Source organism: Hermetia illucens, chromosome 4 (assembly GCF_905115235.1).
Source record: "Hermetia illucens chromosome 4, iHerIll2.2.curated.20191125, whole genome shotgun sequence".
Classification (NCBI taxonomy): Eukaryota; Metazoa; Arthropoda; class Insecta; order Diptera; family Stratiomyidae; genus Hermetia; species Hermetia illucens.
The window spans coordinates 60,483,170-60,497,313 of NC_051852.1; the positions used below are offsets into that span (position 1 = coordinate 60,483,170).

Below are 14,144 nucleotides of genomic sequence, written 5' to 3' on the forward strand. Positions count from 1 at the left end.
GCCTAGGCCTGCCTTAGTAAGGACTAGATGACGGAATTTTTCTTTCTAATATGCCAAGTCTTCGTGGAATGCATGAGAACTGGGAAGAGCTTCGATCCTATAGTGAGAGATTTCGAGTGGAATAGTTTTTATAAGCTGAAACAGGGTCCGTTTGTCGTCATAGCTATTTTCGGTTGTTTGACCTATTTTTCTTGTTTTCAGTTTGCCAGTGTTATTTGATGTTGTTGTTTCTTTTGTTTTTGGTGCTGACGTTGCCATCATGTATTTCGTCTTGCCTTCATTAATCTGTAGGCCAAGATCTCACGCCAATCGCTGCCTGCTCGATCTGGATAAAGGCATTTTGTTCATTTCAGGTTGTTCCTCCCTTAATGCCAATATCGCCAGCATATGCTAGTCGATGGGTCGACTTGAAAAAAAAATGGAATAAAAATTGGAGAGAAGATTGGGATGACTAAACAATTGCAATAGCCACCCATTTGGTAAATAGATATTAAGATAAAACTAGCTTTTAAAAAGCTTTGTTTAGACGTAAGACATCATAAAGCAACGAAATGAGAAAAATATTTCATAGCGACGCAGACCATGGCATTGTATAGTTTGGTGCAAATTTTATTATAATTAAGAAAGTTATAATAGATGTTAACCATGTCTTCTACGGACGGAAAAAGGAACCCTGGGAGAACCAACAAGTCTGTGAACTCGAAAAGTACAGGCGGCAACCGCAACAGGCGCAAAAGTTTTACCAACAAGTTAGCAAGGTGAAGCCTTACACACCTCGATGTTCAAGAGACAAAGAGGAAAATCTGATTTCCGACGGAATGGACAAATACTGCTACCACTAAGTATAGAAGATACAGTCCGTGCAATTCATCGGTTCAAAAATCGTTTGTCGCCAGGAGCCGATGGAATTACTGGCGATCAGTTACACCAAATGGTTCATCAACTTGTGCTCAAGGTATGGGACAGCGAATCAATGTCTAACGACTGGCAGAGAGGTATTATCTGTCTCATACATGAAAAGGGAGATACCATGTAGTGCGGCAATCATGGAGGTATCACGTTGCTTAGTACCATCTATAAGATATTCTCCACTACCTTGCTAGGCCGGATAGCCCTATACGCTCAGAACATCATTGGCCCATACCAAAGAGGCTTCACTCCAGGCAAATCAGCAACAGATCAGATTTTCTCTCTGCGGCAAGCGATGGAAAAACTGTTGGAATGTGGACATCAGTCGCAACATATTGTCATCGACTTTAAAGCCGCCTATGATAGCATAGCAATGGAAACACTGTACATGGCCATGAGATACTTCGGTATCTCGACGAAATTGATAAGACTGACTAGGCTGACCATGACCAATGTGCGAGGCCAGATAGAAGTAGCAGAATCACTCTCAAAACCATTCGACATCAACAACGATCTACGACAAATGAATGCCTTATCATGTGTCCTCTTTAACCTGGGCCTGGAAAAAGTGATTCGCGATGCCGATGTAAATGCAAGAGGCACCATCCTCCTCAAGTCCACCCAACTACTGGCATATGCTGACGATTTTGACATCATGGGAAGAAGGACCCGAGACGTACAAACTGCCTTCATCCAGATCGAGCAGGCGGCGATCGGAGCGAGATCTTGGGAGACAAAATATATGGCAACGTCAGCACCAAAAACCGACCAACCAACAACATCAAACCGCACTGGTCAAACGGGAAGAATAAAGATAGGAGACTATAAGTTTGAGACCGTTGATAATTTCTCCTATCTAGGTTCGAAAATCACAATCGATAACAGCTACGACGATGAAATCGGTGCACGGTTGTTGGCAGGCAATAGAGCCTATTTCAGCTTAAATAAAACTGTTCCGTTCGAAACATCTCACCACAGGGTCAAAGCTGGCCGCGTTTGAGAGGAGAATCTTCCGAAGAATTTTTGGCCCCCTACATGAGGATGGACTATTCCGTAGCCTACATATCAACGAAATCTATGAGCGATATCATGGCCGTCTGGTTGTAAATAAAATCCCGCTCAATAGGTCACTTAATCCGTATGGATGAGGATGATCCAGCCCAGAAAGCCTATAAGGGCAATATCTATGGTAGAAAAAGAGACGAGGCAGACCCTGCCTGAGATGGAACGATGTCGTAGGTCAGGATGCCAGACAGCTTTTAGGGATATCGCAAAACCGGGATGTCTGGAATTCCTCATTAAGACAGGCCTAGACCGGATACCGGTTGTTGCGCCGGTGATAATGATGATGATTGTCCTTTTTAAAGGTTTGTTTGTAGTATTAAAATCAGTTCGAATCTGTCTGTCTGTCACAAGCACTATTCTCAGAAACGGCTATGCCAATTGACACAAAATTTGGTGGGAATGTGGGAACTGTGAGCATGCAGTAAGTTGCATCTTTCTATGTTGAGATTAAAGGAAACCCTCAAAAATGCAAAAGGATGGTAAACCTTTTTCTTTCGCCGGAAATAGTCATGTTGGATATCAAATGAAAGGCCTCGATTAGTACTTTTCGTTTTGACACTTGTTGGAAAGGCAGGGAATACGGAGGGTCTAAAGTGATGATTTCTTTAAGGGAGCCATTTTCAGAAACTACAAAACCGAAAAATCTGAAAAACATCATGCATACGGTGTCCAGGCCTCGAAATACTCTCCATATCCATATCTACTCAAATTAAGTTATTAAAAGTATATTATTATGTTTTAGGGGGAATTGACTAGAAACCATTCTTAAGGTTATCCTAGAGTTACAAAAATTCGTGATAATATAGACTGTAGTAAGCATGATAGCCGCAAGTTTGATCAAAATTATACCATTACATTAAAGTTAAAGTAGCTCAAAATTTTCGTTTCTTCGTAAATTTACTCCAACGCAAAATACTAAAGAGCAATATCACATTAAAGTAGTTTAACATGCTAAATATACACAAATAGGATAGCTCTGCACTCAAATTTACGGTCACAAAAATCAAACTAAACATTTCATACCGGAAGCGTCTAGCTTCCGGCTTTCCGGCTTGTTTGAGATTTGTTCGATCTTTCCTTTCGGCTTCCCGATTTGTTCGAACTTTTCCTGCGCTTTTTACCAAACCGTAGACCCAAAGAAGAAAGTATAAATGTAGTTTTATTTGGAACACTAGCAATTATGGCCCGTGCTAGTACTAACGGAGTCAATTAAAAAATTCAAAACTGCCTTAATTTTTTTTAACTCAAACATTGGAAAAAACGACTTAATGTGGACAAATCTCGGAAACCGGCGATAATGACAAGTTTTGCAATAACTTTGATGGAAGTTTTGATAAACGTGTTCAAAGTTTCAGGAGATTTTTTCGACCAGTCGGAATGTAAAAGCTTGTCAAGTTTAAATGCGCTCCTTTGAAGGCAGGTCTCGAGAATAAAACAAAAGGCAATTTAGCAAATTCAACAATAAATGCCTGAACAATCTCAAAAAGTATTCGGAAAAACATCGTGTCATAAATACAATTCCTATGGAAAATGCATTGTTCTTCTTATTAGCAGTGACTTGTACGAAATTTCCGGACTTGCCTTTACAAAAAAAGAACTTAAAAACAAATCATTGTGCGAGATGGCTTCATCGAATTAGTAAATAAAACAAATGCTGACTGCGAAGAGTCCTCTTAAGAAAATAGTCAGAATTGGTCAGAATCAAGCCTCGACGAATGAATTTTGCAAACTTCCCAACGCTAGTTAGCCTGAAATTTTTCTTAAGGATGGAAAGTGCACAGTTTCATTTAATTGCTTGGTGTTTGACAGTTGTTCTTAATGTCAGTGTGGATGAGATACCCTTCCTTCTCTTTGAATCTTTCTGCAAAGAGGGCCACTGCCAACAATTTATGGACCTTTTTCATCCATTGAATGCGATTTCTTGCAGGCGGGGTGGGTTGAGCTTTCAAGAATCATTTTTTGTAGACGTCAAAGAAAATCTCTTTATACCTCTAATAATTTTTAAATCTAAAGATGGGAACTGGATACAGTTTTCCGCTTTTCATCGTTAACCGAAAATTTGTTTTCTACAAAATTTTAGAAATATATGATAATAAGTCGCATTCGATATACCAAAAACTACGTATGTGGAAAAAGTTTAAAACAAATAGTGATTCAGTTTGGAACTAGGACCAAAATAGGAGGAATGTTTAGTATCATAAAGTTATGACCAAAGCTTTATTCGTTGGAAGGTAAGCATTGTGGTTCAAGTTGCACCAGCCAAGTAATGTAAACTCTTACCGTTAAGATATCGGCAAAGTCAATGTTAAAAGTCTGATTAATTGAAGGAAACTCGATCCGATTCTAAGACTAGGAGCTTAAATTTCTTAAATGATTGAATTTCAAATCTTCTTGAAAAATATATGTATATATACAGAAAATCTATATGTGGGCATATAATATATGAAAATCCTACAGTCATCTGTCGATAAGTCTGTACTGCTACTGGATCAAGTCATACGGCATGTAAACAATGGTCATAGTTGCGTTGGCATGTATGAAAAATGCTAATCCATTTGAACTAATTCTGGTTACAAGCTTATTAGCATTTACATAAGAACTATTGTTGATTGCAGACTCATCCTTCATTGTGGAAAAATCACGGTTTTCTTTAGCAAACTTAATAGATTTTCGAAGACACTAGTATAACATACAATGTCATTGTGAAGGTCCATTGAATTTCTTACTCGTAATACCCATGACATGACATAATCTGAGAAGGAAATCATAAAGCGCATTTTCCTTCCGCTTTTCATTTGACTTTCAAATGTTGTAGCCTCTATCCGATGCTCCCGCGCAACTTGCAACTAATTTTCGTATTCAGGATGGTTGTAGTTTGTCTTGGTTGGTTGTAGTTTGTATTTATAAATAGACATGTGTATTTGCCCCAGAAGGGACTTTTGTTGAAATTTAATGCGGAAGTTAGTCAAATGTATCTGGGGGTACTACACAGATAGTCTACATAACATGCACATATAGTATAACATAAATATGTAGATTTATATGTGCAATGTGAAATTTGCTGGCTTTTCTCGTTGTGTAAACAATTTGCATATTTAGTTCACTCGAGCCCTTTGGGTAATTATGAGTGTGGAGGTATGCAAGCTCAGAAAGTTTGTCAGCCAAGTATTTGTTGTCTCGAATTGACTTCAAGGAGACAAGCGTTAGTAGTTGATGGAAGCAGTTAGATTAATAATGATTTATAACATATTTGATGAGAGTGCAACAAACTGGACTGACCATAAAGGTAAGAATCACACCTACATGTATTCGATTCGGGGCGTTAACTAACTAAATAAATAAATAATTTTACAAGCCCTGTCTTGAGCGACTTGTGCAAGAACCGGTCTTTAAAACGGCTTTTGCCTAGTTTACACATCATATATATGTATTTAAATCATCTCTATATATGTATTCATTTGATACTCAGTTGGAAAGACAAACAAGTTAATTGATGGACTTCCACCGCTCAGGAACTGAACCTAGTACTCCCCTGTGCTCCACCTATGTATGCCGGCTGCTTTCAACACAAGAATAAATGAGTTTTAGTTCTTCCGTCTGTAAAATTTCGAAAATTGGCCTTCTCTGGTTTTTGCATCCCATGTTCACTGAGTGTACTCCAACCTGTGCACATTACAACGCGACTGATTCAAAAGGTTTGTGTTTTTCATAAATCCCTAATAAGAAACAAGTCGGGAAACCAGGAGCTGGACGCTTCAGGTATGAAAGGTTTTGCGTATTTCTTTTATAACGACATTTGGGTGTGCATTTGCCCCATTACACGTAAGACGTAATATATGCACATATTATGTTAGAATATCAACACCCAGTATTGAATTTGCAAAGAAACGACAACTTTGACCTATTATAAATTTGTAATAATGTGATTTCCACAAAAGTTGGTAGAATCATGCTCTATGTTATTCCCTACATTGTTATATTGTTATTCGTAGTGCCAGCATGAACTTAGGGGGGATTTGCAACCAATTACTAAAAACTATAGTAATATACTACTATTAACATTATTTGAATAGATATCGGTATGGAGGGTATTTCGGAGCTTAGCCACCATATGGTGCCAGCGTCTTGATTTTTTCAGATTTTTTGGTTGAGTAGTTTCGGAGAACGACTCCGTTAAATAAATGATCACTTTCGATCCCCCACACTCTCAACCTTTCCAACAAATGTCAAAACTAAGACCGGGAAATCAAGACCATCATTTGGTCTGGTATCATTTGATACCCCACATGACTATATTTGATGAAAAAAAAAAATTTTCACCCCCCTTTGCATGTATGGGGAGCCCCCCTTAAATTCGATGTAGAATTATGTAATTCATTGTATGTTGGAGCGTTCACAGTTACCACCTTGCCACCAAATTTAATGTCAATCTCTACAACGGTTTCCGAGAAAAACGCGTGTGACAGACATACAGACGGACAGACAGACAGCAAACCAATTTTAATAAGGTTTTGTTTTACATAAAACCTTAAAAAGAAGTCGGGAAACTGTGTGTGAGGAGATTTTAAGGTACATATATAACATATGGGTGATTGAATTTTTTCTGCGATGTGATAGTAGTTGTCCCATTTGAAATTTAACGGCGTTTTTGATCTGATCGCAATAACTTAAGATATGCTCCTGAGAGAAAACTTGCCTCAGTCTCCAAAATCAAACGAGACAAATTGAAAATTGACGTGAACTGATCACAGGGATCGCGATGTCGACGCCAGTAAAGTTCAATTGTCCAACTTTGATACAAACATAGCGTCGTATGATTCTATAAAATGAAACTGATTAGAACGGCTCGTCAGATCGCTGGCGACAATTGTACTCTTTACTTTGTATGCAAAAGCGAGTCATCTTCTTCTATTCAAATGTTAGTAGGCCTGAACACAGTTTCGCGCATGCAGGGTTTGTTTCAGTATATGCTTTCCAGCCAGTTTCTCATACCATTTGTGAAGTACACAGTGTGATTAGATTTTTGGTTCCGAAAAGATCTTCGGCTGCTGAAATTCATCGTGTATTGTACCTTGTGAATAGACCTACACGATGAAGAGCGGATCGGCAAGTTCATTATTCAAAGCAATAGCATCATTGATCAAGTAAACCAAAAACTTCAAAGCAATCGACGAGTGACGGTTAATGTTGGCCGAAGATTTTATGCATTTTTCATAAACCTCTGCCAACAGAGTTGTTACAGAACAGCCTGGATACCACAAATTGTGCGCAAGGTGAGTTCTAAAAATACTCATCGACCAACGCAAAGAGTGTACAGTAGACGGCAGTCACATTGTTACGGATGACGTGAACCCCGTATATCAACGCAGAATAGAAACAGCCAACTTAAAAAGTTTAAGTAAATTCCGTACTGCAATAAAATGATGCCCCATACAAACGTAAGTGCCAAAACTGGTTTAAGAAATTTGGTACTGGGAAGTTTGATCTCAAAGATGCTATTCGTAGTATTGTTATTGATGCTATTGGGTACGTAGTATTTGGATTCCTTATGAACTAAAAGAAATTAACTTTGCAGCGAATATTGACATCTGCTCAAATGAACTGTGCATTTCACTTGATACTCCTATGATCATATTCTCAAAGAAACTGTGCACCCTCCTTTCACTCCTCTTACACTTAACACGAAATCATGACATGCCTTACATGTAAAGAGGTTGCCAAGCCAATATTTCATGAAAATAAATTTAGCCGCTTCCGAGAAAATAGGGTATGACAGAAAGATAGAAATAAGTTTTTGTTTTACACATATGCAAGCAACTAAATTGATCGTACGGGCCTGAATATCGGTTTTGTAAGTCAAATTGACAATTTTCAAAAAATTATTTCAAAAATCTCCAAACTGTTCCAATCGATTATATCAGAAATTTCCATTTCAAATCCAAAATTTTCCGTTTCAAAGTAAGAATTTTCTATTTCAAGTTCAGAATTTTGTCAAATTTTTGTAACGAATTAAATTTTCATTTTCTGAAAATGGACGCCGGGTGGGTCACCCCAAGGGCACTTGGCACAGAACAGGCGAGGCGCATTTCAGGTAACTACGAACGGTGCGTGTAGGTGTAGTTGAAATGCTATTTCCCGCCAAGGGGTAAATGGCAACCACATTTATTAATATCAGTTTAATACCAGTTTTCTTAAGGATTGAGCCGAGGTATTTTGAAAAATGTATGAGCGCCCGAAGACCTCAAGATTCAAATTAAGAATAAAAAAATCGGCGGTATTTGGCTCTATAGCTTTCTGTAGAACTTTTTCTAGAATGAAGAAATTCTATTCAAAAAATTAAAAATACAACTCCGAACAAGTGAACCAAATGTTTAGAAATACAGCTCTAGCTTTTCACAAAATCATTGACAGTAAACATTAAAACGAAATTATAAAGAGGCATTTTTTTTATTTTTTATTTATTTTTATTTGATGCAATATGCTAATATAGTAACTCTCTTGATGGAACTTCGTCCCCGCAGCAGAATCATAAAAAAGGAAATGTTTCTTAGACTTTATGAAGATGGACGTAGTTGAATCCGAAAACCGCCTATTGAATTTCCAAAAAAATATCAAAAAAACAGGAAAGCGATAATATAAAAATGTTCAATTATTAATTCTTTGAACTCTAGATTTTATGTAGGCACATTACTATGACTCCCAATTTTTCGGTTGGCTAGGTCCTCTGAAGAAGATCTGTAACAGTTTATGCTGCATGCATGTTGGGTCCTGACTGCTTTTTCCCCCAGCTGGTATTGGAAGTTAAGCTAGTTTTTAAAAGTACCCATTTGGCCCTTTCATTTGATGCATTTCTTTTTCATATGTAGATGCATGTGTAGCCTCCCCTTAAACTTAACACAAAATCATGCCACCTAATGCACGTAAAGAGATTTACAAATTACACATTTCCAACAAATTTCCTGATAAGAAGGCTCAGCTTTTCCGAGTAAAACAGTTAAAAATTCAGTGTGACGTTAAATCAATATTAATGAAACAAAGGGACGAGAAAAGTAACTATTTATTTGTGTTTTTAGTACTATGTACATATATAAGTATGTCAACTATCCACATTACTTATGATGTCATTATCATATTTATATGAGTTAGAATGTATGACAACTTCGATTTATTATAACTTTCTTAGTAATAGTACGATTTGCACTAAATTTTTTAACAATAACTCTATACTATTCCTACGCAGTTGCGTTATTTCGTTCCTGGAATGAACTTGAGAAGGGTTATCTGCTCTGTTACACTACCTTCCATTTTTTCTAGTACTTCTGACGGGACACCTTGTGTAGATTCCCCTGGAATTCCTCTATTAACGAAGTTACTACTTTTTTAAATTAAGGTAGGTGGAATCAAGCGCTGAATATCTCTCCCCTAGTGGAAGAGGACAATATGTACTTTACTGTACATATTACCATGTCATCAACCCAAATAGCTAAAATTGTGCCCGTTTGTTCTGCGTTGATGCGTATCAACCCAAATAACGCACCAGTGCCTCATTATGCAATAAATTTAAGTTTGCTCACACACAGTGCCGTCGTATTATTAAAGCTAAAGTTTATTCTGCTGTCCCCAAATCCCATAAACTTCGTCCTTGCTACTTCCTTCGAGGCTTGCTTTCCCACTGAAAGGACAGTGTCGTCTCCCTCTTCGGACAAATTTATCATTTTTGCTACCAAATTTAATTTATGTCTTCAGGTAATCTTGAAGCTTTTTGCTGCGGACACCTACTAAAGCTTTCCTCACCTGTTCGCATTCACATTTAACACAAACAGTGTGGAACGCATTAGACACACACTCCACTTGTCGTGAAAGCAGATAGCATTACGAAGACGCGTAGAGGGGGGAAGTGTCTACTTCAGCCTGTCTTATAATTTATTAAAGCATGTATATATCCCCTCAGACGCCATCTTTGCGGAACAGCATATTCATACAGACACAAGTATATGTGAATAGATAGACGTACTTGGAAAGAAAGGAAGAAAACGCGCCTAAAGCCATACCAGCTAAGCGGTTGTAATATATTTAGGATGTAGCGTAGTACACTGCTCCCATGGCCCTTTTCTTCTCGTATTTCACTTCCACGATACGACATTAATAACCGAGAAAAGTATCTGAGAATTGTAGTGTGAGTGAAAAATGAGGAAATGTAAAGACATATTTCTAGGAGAGTAAACGTAGACTGAATCTTGTATTTTTTATACAAAACCATTTATTATTCTGCGAGATATAGTGACATATTTGATATTCGGGAAAATAGAAAGTAGATAGAATGGATTTTATGGAAACAGCGGAGGTAACAAAGGGGAGACTTGCGATGTAATGATTAATTTTCTCAATGAATAAATGTAAAGTTGTAAGTTGTTAGAAACTAACCGTAACGTAAGAAATCTTTTTTAGCCGACTGTGTTACTAGAAATTACAAGCCCATGAAGATAAATAGTCGTTTAAATAGTCTATTATTACTTCAATCAGTAGAATAGTGTGAACCAGTCTAATGACGCGGACAACAGCCAGGGAGCACTCTGAAAAACCATTAGTCGAATCGATGCAGAAATCAATCATTAGTTGGATCAGAAAAGACTGTGCAATTTCGGCTACCTCTGTTAGGTTGGCACTAGAAACAAGGCGCCCCCGCATGTGCGTTTTTATTGGAGAAATTGTAGCATATTTATTGTTGTTATGGACGCTCTCTTTATTATAGTTTTTGTATTGGAAGGCGTTGTGATGGGAAACGTCAGAATTCCTCGCCTCTGTGGATAACATGCCCCAATTTTCCGTCGAAAAACAAGGCAAAGTTATCCTCTCGGCAAGAGGATCAATAGAGCAAATAACTGATTTCAGAATTTTCTGAACAACAAAGGAAACTAGTTTAAATTTGTAGTAGTATGGCTGAAAATAATATGAAGAGGTAATACTATCAAATCGTCATCTCCTCCTATTCCAACGTTGCCCTAATTTAAAAGCACCAGTTCTAATAAATTATATAAATCAAATATTCGAACTGCTCGAGAAGCGACTTATCACTGAGATGACTTTTACCTCTATCGATGTATTAGCATTTAAGTGGGCTTCTATCATCATGGTTTAAAAAAAATCAATTCTTTTCTTGCATATTTTGAAAGTAGATAATGTTGAGAACATGCCATAAAGAGGAATACCTTTTCGAGAGCTTAGTAACATGCGACCGCTATGCTTATCAATGGCGTCAGGAGGATTTTCATAAGTTTCGTCATGACAGAATTGCCATCGATCCTAGATTGTATAGTTGATGAAACCGATATACGAGAATTTGCCTTCTGATAGTTTATTAGAAAGATGCTTGGGTGCACACACTCAAAATAGCAATAAATCCCTCAAAAGCTGAATTTGGATTTGGGCTCTAAAACATTTGCACTCGCGCCACGCAAACAAAAAGGACCTGGATTCAACAGAGAGAAAAAAATATGGCCAACTGAGAACATTTTCTTAATGAGGAAAAAGAACTCTACGCCCTGGCATTGCAGATTGAATCGTAACTCCCTGCAATCATGGTTTATACCACCCTTTGTCTTTAAATATGTTTTTCCGGAAGTCGACGAGTACCACAAACATTTAACGAATTTAATTTTTTCAGTTAGTTGGCGAATATGTCACTATGGCTTTCTGAGCCGGTTGATTGATTTGATCGGTTTTTACAGTCAGTTTCGTTGATCCCCGAGTAGGAAAACATAGCCAACGGATTATCATAAGAGGTTTAATTTTTTTCTTGTTTCGGATAGATAAAATGGCCATTCATGTGCCTCAACGTTGCCCATGACATTTCGATAAGGACTATGATAAGAACATTTCAAGGATATAGAAGGAATGGTGAGTATTTTTTTTTAAAAAATGTTTGAAAAATCAAAACATCTGAACTTGAGTTCAACCATAGATACACAGGTTTGACTATGGGTTTGAGGATCACTGTCATGTTAGTATTTTTAAACTTCGAATTCAGACGTCAACGGCCAGACCTCATAGCGAAAAGAAAGAAAGTACAATCATAGGTCAAATTGAAAATATTTCCATTACCGTGCTTCTTAGTCTAAACTAAAATAAGTGGGCGGTGACGCTGTCCTAGGCGCTAATGGATGTATTCTATATCATCGTACATTCCATGTTCACTATGTTTATTTGCTATAAAGGCTAGGAAAGGCGTGTCACACGATTTTCTTTGCAACTAACGATTACTCCAATGTGCTTCGGTCAAACAAAATTGCATCACAGGGTTTGAATGCCTGTGGCAGCATCCTTGGACCTTATCGTTGTATTCATAGAATCAGAGTTACCGTATTCTTTAAAGATGTTACCGTTTGACGTATTGTTGGGGTGACTTGTGTAGCCAGTGCTCAACAATTTGTTACTTTCTCATGTCTAAATTATAAGCAAATTCACAAAAAAAATGGAAGCTCAGCGTTTCAGATATGAAAGGTTTTGTGTAATTCTTAGGTAAGAATATTTAAATGCATGGCAGCTTCATTTGTACGTACCTCATTTTGCATACATATGTATGTCGCGCTATTCACTTTAGTGTAATTTTGACATTCTACGTCTTCAGTTACAGTAAATCTACACGAAGTAGATAACTTTGACCGACCATAATGTTTTTAATTAAAAGTGGAACCTCTACAGAACTTCACTGTGTCATGCTTTCAATTATGGTCAATATTCTATGACCTTAGAGTAAACCTAGAGGGCTCTAGCTATTTTAAAAGGAACATAGAATTAAATTTTATCAATGGCTATGAAGATATCGACTAATCGTCGATCGTCTGTCCGTTTGCCACACGCACTTTTCTTGGAAACGTTGACACCGGCTGACACGAAATATAGTGGAAAGTATTATAGCTTACAACATGGAGGATCATACTGAATTGTTTGGTGGAAATGCTACTATTACTAACAAAGTTATTGTAAGTCAAAAAAATATTTACTTTACGTATACATACAATTTCAGTATTACGTTTAAGAAGATAACCAGACCCTACCTAATTCGAATATTTTGGACAAATGGAACCATCATACATCCAAATATTCCTGCATGAAAGATCTACAAAGCTTTATATACCTGAAGCGCCGAACTACCGGTCTCCAACCTGTTTTTTATAAGTGAATGATACAATGTTAGCAAAAGCGAACATGTACGAGTAGCTAATATTCTTGTTTACAAGATTCTCAAAGGTTCAGCGATTAAACGACGAAGGAAATACCACCATACTAGAAATAAGATCTAGATAGCGCCAGAATCATATATGCTTGGAAGGTTTAAAAGGGAAACTAAGGGAAATTTGTAATCTTTTATGTAAAATCAAAGCAGCTCAATGCAATAATATTGTTTTTCAATCCTGAGCAGATAGAACTGTGTCCAAGAGAACAAGTAGACCAGGCAGAACTTTTTGGTATTTGGCAAAATTTACATTTCCATATAATCCTAGCCCTTGATATATTTACACATTAGTGTATGCTCAACATAAGAGATTCCTTTTGGTCTGCGGTGCAGAATAGATGGTACAGAACAGTGACGAAGGTAACATACATACTTTCGTTTTGTCTATTAAAAAAGTAAAAGTACAATACGAACTAATTTATTCACTTTTAATTCCGTGAAGCCAACTCAACGAAAACTCCATGGCCAGCTTCATAGCACGGGTTTGACTGAAAGATTCATTGAAAATTCTTGAATTTGGAATCGAGCCAAGGCGATGGTAATCATTTGCAATGCCAAACGCTGTTTGTCTTCCTCCCAACTTCCCCAGAACGCTAATTTCGCTAGCGCAGAAGCTGCATAACCACCACCATGACCATCAGCAATGCTGTACTTACCTCTTGCAACCCGATAATTGAATTAAGTTGGAATATGGAGGGTCAAGAACGTGGCATGTCATGTAAGCTGTAAGTATATCCCTTATGAACGAATACAAACAACCTTCTATCGATTGCACTAGTCTTCGAAGGCTCAAGTTCTTTAATGGGCTTGACTTCAGTGGCGTTCATTGCTATTTCCTCTCTTCTCAACTCCAAACAGCAAACGTAGCTCCCAAATGCACTTCACATACACTCCATCCATTTTCCCACTCGATTATAATCGGCCTCTTGCTGGT

At 37.5% G+C, this 14,144-nt stretch overlaps 1 protein-coding gene and 1 long non-coding RNA gene across 3 annotated transcripts in view; one reads left to right on the top strand and one right to left on the bottom strand.

Annotated features, from left to right (window-relative positions):
• The window catches only part of LOC119653504 (serine-rich adhesin for platelets), a 123,119-nt gene that overhangs the window by 50,829 nt on the left and 58,146 nt on the right, over nt 1–14,144 (bottom strand). The gene's annotated exons all lie outside the window — the stretch shown is intronic.
• LOC119653507 lies at nt 7,836–8,411 on the top strand. Its single transcript, XR_005249709.1, has 2 exons — nt 7,836–8,065; nt 8,161–8,411. It is a non-coding gene; the product is annotated as an uncharacterized LOC119653507 (long non-coding RNA).